The sequence below is a fragment of the Rattus rattus genome, chromosome 11, assembly GCF_011064425.1.
Source record: "Rattus rattus isolate New Zealand chromosome 11, Rrattus_CSIRO_v1, whole genome shotgun sequence".
NCBI classification, from domain to species: domain Eukaryota; kingdom Metazoa; phylum Chordata; class Mammalia; order Rodentia; family Muridae; genus Rattus; species Rattus rattus.
In genome coordinates, this window is record NC_046164.1 from 79,016,985 (window position 1) to 79,024,766 (window position 7,782).

Here is a 7,782-nt window from a genome sequence, read left to right on the forward strand (position 1 = left end):
CTATCTAGTAAGTTCTTTCTTACATATTTATTTACCTTTATCTTAAAAATCTGCATGAGGCTAAATTAAAGAGTTTTAGACTAATTCATTGCTAAAGTATATTTCAAGACTATGCCAACTGGTTATTGGCAAAACCTCTTATGCAAATCTACAATAAGAAAGACCAATTAATGCAAAAAACAAATACAAAATGCAGATTTCGAAGGTGGTGCCGGGGGGGGGGGTAGAACTAAGAAATGTAATATCAGACCCAAGGTGCCATGTCCAGTGCAGCAAAAGCTAAAACTTGAGGGTTCCTAGAAGAGAGGAGCCAAGCCTCTGAAGGCAGAGACCCACAGACTCTCTGTGTTTCCCTTAGAAGGAAAAGAGAGCGACTTTTACAGTTTGGGATATTTAAAAGGCAGAGTGGTTGGTTATCTGAGTGCCAGGACTTACCTAAAGCTTTAGAGGTCATAAGGACTTGTAAATATACTTCCCCTAAAAGATCTTTTCCTTCTGGTTATCAGAATGCCTGACACAGAGACCTGTGAACTCCAACAGGAGGATTAACTGAATCACCAGCTGTTCTTGAAGTTAGGCTTGCTTTTGATGGAAGCTTTAACGGACCATCTGTATAGCAACACAAGGCTTATGATAAAAGAGATAAGAAGCTCTTAGTGAAACAGAATGAGGGGAATGATGCCCTTGAGACAAGACTCCACCCAGCCAAGCTTTCAGTTTGCAAAAGGGAAAGGTAATGTAACAAAGAAAGTTTATTCAAATGCAGTTTAAGAAAGGGGCTAGATTTTATAACAAACAGGTAATCTAACTTTCTGGCATGGCCATGTGATTCTGGCCTTAGAATCATTAATGATACAGAAGTAAAGAAAAACCAACAAGGTCGGCCATGTGTCAGAGACTTTCCCTGACAGAGGCTTAGAAAGGCAACTCTGTTAAGGAGAAGGTTTGTGTTGGACCCAAGATTTTGGAAATGTCAGAGACACAGAATATTTGCCAAAGAGAACAGCAGATAGGAAATGGAACCACCCGAAGAGAAAGAAGTGTGTTGCCCAGATTAAAAGTGGATCTTCCCACCTCAAAAGGTCTAGATTAAAGGTGAATCCTCTTACCTCTAACTGCATTTCAACTAGAAATAGGTTTTTCCACTTCAAATGCTTTAATCCAGAAAGCAAAACAAAACTCTAATAAGTATGCACAGAAACTTGGGTTTTAGTTAATTCTAGATATAGTTAAATTGACAACCAAGAATTGTTGTGCCACACCCTGGCAGCCTTTATAAAGGACATGGAAGACGAAAGCTCTATTTACCTGGTTGCTCTCTTGCTATTAAGTTAGCAAGTCCATTCCTTCACTGGCATTAGAGTCTGCTTCCTAGGGAATTTTGTAGATAATGAAGGCCAACTGAGATATCTAGCCCAACGCATTGTGTGTAATGCTGTTCTCTTGCCAAGGTCTCGTTATTTCTCCTGGAAATAGACTTTTATATTAGGCTACAGTGGCCTGACATCACTTCTGAGAATCCTACATGGTATCCAGGCATTCCAGCTCTCTTTGGCCAGGCAAATCTCTCATGCCTCACATATCTAAATGTCCTTAGCGGAGCTTCTGGACATTATTCCATTAAGACTTGTCTCTGAGATGCTTCCCTAGGAACTCTCTCTCAACATCTGGTCCCCTTCTCTCAGTCCATACCTTTAGGTCTGGGAGGGAGAACCAAGCAAGTGTGAGCACCTTCACTTAACAGGGCTGGGCGCCACACTGCTCAGCCACATCACCTGCTACTTTTGACAGCACGGTGCCCTTGTAGTCATTAAATCTTCAGGGTACCATCTATTGTTTCTAGGCAGGGTGCAAAGGTGAGCGAAACCCTTGCTCTCCAGGCTGTATCTTCAGCATCATTAAATTTTAATCTTGAGTTTCTATAAGGCCCCTTGCTAGACAGTTTACCCAGCATGCCAGAAATTAGGAGTTTTTCTTCCACCAATTCAAAATGTACAGGTACAGGAGAAGCAAGCACATGAATTAATGATTAATAAAAAACTGCTTGGCACTAGTATAAGTAATTAGTAAACTAACCTCTGAACTCTGTCCAGAGCTAGACCCACTCCACAATTTTTTTTTTATTTTCTCTAAGGTCATCTTAAAATTATCATGTTATTAACAAATTTATCTCTTTTGTAAACTTACAAGTTATAGGAAACCCACTCAGATCTACCTCTCATGGACCAAATAGACTCCATACTGATAAATACACCAGCCAATCAATAGCCTAAGTTCCCACTTGCTACCTATTCCATAGGTAGCAAGCTTCATCTTCTGTTCCCTGGGATAGGGACTCCCCTCAACCCAACCACCAAGATCTCAAGGTTTCAAATATGCACCTAAGAAAAAAATTTTCCCAAATGTACTTTACTTTATTTTCTACAACACACACATACACACACACACACACACACACACACACACACACACACACACACACACACACACAGAATATTATGTGTTTGTATGTTTGTGTGTGTGTATGATTGTGTGTTTCAGAATCTTGCCAAGTTCAGGCATTCACTCAATTTCTACATCCTGGGCAGCTCCAGAGAAGCAACCCACAGATACTCTCCAATTTACTCTCACAGACACAGACGCCTCTATGCACAGATGGTTCCATAGATCCTGGACAGCAAGGAAACAGCCAACCCTCCTAAGACTGGACCAACATCCCCATACCCAGGTTTCCTAGAGACACATCTCCCCAAAGCCAGCAGGAAGTAGCTAAATGTCATAATAATCCTATTCCTGCATTGCCACCATCTCTTTCTTGTTTTTTCTTTTTTTAATTAAAACAAAATGGAAGAATGTTAGCATTTCTTCTAGAATCCACCCCACTGTTACATGGCAACAGCCAGCTGTGCCTGACTTCCTATAAAAGGGGCTGTTTGTCCCCTCCTTACTTTCTTACCCTCTTACTCTTACCCTCTTCCCTCTCTGTCCTTTTTCTTCCCATTCCCCTCCTCCCTCTGTCTCCACATTTTCATGGATGGCCTCTACTCCCCCACTCTCTGCCTTTCTCTGTCTATGTTCCATTAACTTCCTAAATAAACTCTATTCTATACTATATCCATCCTGTGGCTGGTGCCTGAGGTGTAAGGGATGCCTCAGCATGGGCCCACAGAGGCATCTTTTTCCACCTCACCATATTGTGCCTCTACCAAATTCATCCTTCCTCTCTCTCTCTCTCTCTCTCTCTCTCTCTCTCTCTCTTCCTTCCTTTTTCTTTTCCTTCTTTCTATCTTCCTTTAAAAAAAAAACACAACAATGAGTTCATTACCAATAGGTGCACTCATCCTATTTTTACCTCAGCTTTACTTCCTCTTGTACAGCTGAGGGAAGAATTAAATGTGCACACTTTCCCATACTTTATTAAACCCAGTGCCCAGTCAGAGTGGATGCTGCTTCAGTGGCAGGGTGTTTTCAATAGCACTCGTGTGATGAGTCATCCTGTCTCAAATCACTCAATTGGAGATTGACAGAGAAGTTACGTGCCATTGTCTCTAAGTTTGCATGCACTCATACATGCATGTGGGACAGTAAAAGACCCTGGTTCCCAGTTGAGGAGGTTTGAAACCCTGGTGACCCTGAAGGATGGTAGGCTTTTTGCCTGACTCCTAGGAAACCAGGATGGTCACTAGCCAGCACCCCTCCATAGATTTGCGGAGTCACATAAGGGTAATGCCCCAAACCCCTTCACGTGCTCCTTTTGTGAATCCCTCATTACAACCCCAGCTTTACAAATAATGGGCACCGATTCCCTTGCCCTCAAAATCAATGCCTTACGGCAAATTAATGTCACCCATATTCCTCAATTTGGTAGACAGAAATACGTTTTTGTCATTATAGACACATAGTCACATTTTATGTGGGCTACAGCCCAAACAAGTGAAAACTCAAAAAGATTAATTCACCATATGCTCTCCACCTTTGCCAACTTGGGCATTCCTCAACAGATGAAAACTGATAATGGATCTGCCTTCACTAGCTCTCAATTCAAAACCTTCTGCCCACGTTGGGAAATTGTCCATCATTCAATAACTCCCCACAACACTCACAGTTAAGGAATAATAGATAGAACATATCAAACCCTAAAAGCCCAACTCCTAAAACAAAAGACAGCCATCTACCCCCTCCTAAGGTACAAGTAGTGATTACTGTGACTATTTTAAACATATTTAACATCTACAAAAACTCCAAAATCCCTCCTATGCCCTCCATTGGCACATACACAAATTAATTCCCCATCCCAGTACAATGGTGAGATCCTTTGGATGGAATTTGGAAGGGACAAGACCTCCTCCTTACAACCAGGAGGGATTTTGCTTGGGTTATTACACAGGACCAGCCTAAGTCTATCTGGGTCCCCACCAGAAATGTCTGACACCACTCCAACAACCAAGATCAAGGACAGAGGAAGAAGAGGAGGCAGAGGAAATACCATGTCCAGAGGGACAGCAAGATCTCCTTAAAGGACATCCATGACCTGGTGATGGCTGCCAAGGCCATGTGCTCTCCACAAGTCCCCCTCTCCTCTATTCCTATGGCTGCTTTTATCATTCTTCATGCTAACTCTGCTACTGCCCAGTCTCTCCCTAGCATTCCCAATATATTCTACTGGAGATTCTATACTAGGAAAACCTACAATGGACACAACAAAGTTATAGGAACCCAGGATTGCCCACTTGATGGATGTCGGACCAGGATTGAGATCCCCCCATACCCAGAGTCCATCTCCACTATCCTCAGCCCTTCCCTCTGCTTTCCTTACTGAAACACAGATGAGTGTCTCTGGGAAGTCTCCATATATGGAGGTTGCAGATATTGGAGCTGCAGAATGGAATCCACCAGTCGTGGCACCAGGCTCCCCAACCTTAAAACTCATTTTCAGCTTTCCATCAGCAATCCATGGGATGAATGCTGGCAAACTGGAGTCATGGGTAAACTTTTCCCCAGTGACTATGCCAAATACCCAGGAGCTGACCTGCATGTCTCCTGTGAGCTTGTTCCTGCTGCCAAATCAGTCTTTACTCATGATAACATTATCCTACAGGAAAATCTGTCTCAGAAGGAACTCCAAGCTACCCTCTCCTGGCTACAGTACATCCACTATGAATGTAGAGCAGCTGCAGCAATGGAAGTAGCAGAGGCAATTCCCCCTCCCTGCTCGAGTTCTCGCCCCTTCGCCTGAACCCTCACACCTGGTGGGGCCAGAGATCTCCGTGGAAAGTGTCCAATACACAGGCCCACACATACATACCTGTGTAGCTGAAGACAGTTGCACTCACATGAATAAACACTCAGACAATACACACTAAGTAATACATAATTTAATAATGGGCAGGTTGTAGTAAGGTGCTGGAATGGGGTTTCCTGTCACGTCCCTGCCTTCAGCCATGCTGTACACAAATGAAGCAAAGGCCTTCAGGAATGCCTGACAACAAGACTCTGTGAAGCATCTCTTAACTCCTCTAGAAGATATGGGTTACTAGCGCTGACAGTTGTCCCTCACTCAGGATACAATAGCATAACTTTGTCCTTCACAGCCTTGAGTCTTTTCAAGTGATAGAGGTTTGGAGTGGGCATCTTGTGGCCCTATTGGATGGTGAGTTGTGGGTATGCTTTCCCTGAGTACTTCCATGGCTGGTTCCTTGGCACACACACTCATGGACACATACTGCAATTTCCTGTTAATGGTCACTTCATATTTGTTAGGAACCCAGTTCCTCAGTTTAGCACATGGAGTTAAATTAGGCTTTTACCTCAGAATCCACTATGTATTCCTCCCACCACATAGTGCAAACTTCCCTCCGTACCTGCTCTCTCTTCTGAATCCCAGCCCACCCCCAAGAGACACTGTGCCCCAAGGCTGCAGCCTGTAAATGACAAGGACCTATTATGTGAGATCTCAGAGGCCTGAGCCTCAGTCTAGCGTCTTTCCATGTGCCTGAGTACAACATGAGAAAACCATGCTTCCTCATGCTGTGCTGTGAAGCAAAACGGGAGCTTATGCCTGCAGAGCGGTCATCTCATGAACAAAGTCTGAACACGGATTTCGCTGTCTCAAAAAATAACATGTATGTTGGTAGAGGAAGATGCATAGTGTGCTTGAATCACATTAGATGGTGTTACAGGCCCAGCTGTCGAGGTACAAAGACTCCTGGTCGCACCTGTTTTCACTTGCTGACCTTCCAAATGTCTGCATGAGTGAATGCATGGTCCTTTCCTCCAGAAACATGCCGAGCCCTCTGTCGCCATGAACTGACAGTGGTGGACTGGTTTTGTTACCCTTGCTCTGACCCGGGACTCTGAAAATCCATACTTTACCTGGGCCGAAGCTGCAGTTTCTCAATCACCAGTTTTCCACTGTATTTCTCATGAAGAGATGGTGGATGTAAAACATAACTCTGGGGATTGCTGTCCAATTCTGACCAGGAAACCACTGCCGTTCTTCTGTAATGACTCAGAATGTTGTAACACTCAGTTGTTAATTGTAAAAAGCTTGAAACCTTTGGCCAAATTAGCCTGGTTCTGATCTTGGAGACGCCAAGTCTAGCTTCTGGCATGAGGGGTTTAAAGGGGTCACAGTAAGCGTTTCTGTTCAGATGGAAGGGTATCCTGGGACTCAGAAGCCCAGGAATGACACAGCTCTGAGGTGGGACAGTGTCCCATGAGAAGGGCATCCTGAGACATGGGAGCTCAGGAACCACACAGCTCTGAGAGGAAGCCACCTCAGCAGAGGCACTGTAGCTCCCAGGTTATGATATCGCAGCTGAGCTGAGGAGCTCAGAAGCCTCAGTCCTGCCCCTTCTTTGCTTCTTCTCTTCTCTTCATTGTTACTTTCCTTGTTGACTTATTCCAATGAGAAAGTCACACTAAGCAGAAAAAAAATCTCATGAAAGAGATTTATTTGAGGGTCGGAGATGTGGAGGGATGAATTCACAGATGGCTGCCATTGGCTTCCGGGAGCAGACAACAAGGAATTTGACAAACAGGCGATGCTTATATAGTATTTTTGAAGGGGTGGAGCTTCTCAGGGTATAGATTTCCAGAGTACGGATTGGTGTGATTGCTAGTCCTGAGCTTGGGGGGCGGGGCTCAGGGACCGGTGGGTTTTCTTGGTCAGGGATTGGCTTTTTGTGGAAGCTATGGGATTTGTGGGTTTTCCTGCTCAAGGATGAGTAGCTCCCCCTCCCCCTCTTTTCCCTGCATTGGGCCCCTGGGTTAGCGTGGGAAGTCCTTCCTGGCAAAAGCGGTGCCATCTCTGTGGGGCAGTTGGCTGGGAGGGGGAAGGTTTAAGAGGTGGTACTGTTAACATGGACGGCTCCTGGGGAATAGCTCCTGGAGTGGAATTTTACGAACGCTGAAGGCTGAGGCTGTCACCATCTCATGCTGGCAATAGGCTGAGGGAGAAAATGTGTCCCACCGTGGACAGCTCCTGAGGGGCAGCTTCCTCTGAGACAAGAAAGAAGGAATGCCACCTTAGACAGCTCCTGCAGCTCCTGTCCGCTAGCCATAGACTGGGCAGGAAGGAGGGGCTTGCCGGTGACAGCTTTTGTTGCTGCTGCTTAGAGACTAAAGTTGTGTGTGTGTGTGTGTGTGTGTGTGTGTGTGTGTGTGTGTGTGTGTGTGTGTGTGTGTGTGTGTGCATTGCATTCAGGTGGCCTCACATGTAACATGACTCACCAGCTTACGAACCTTGTTAGTATCATTTGGAGATTTTAGATAGTCAGAATG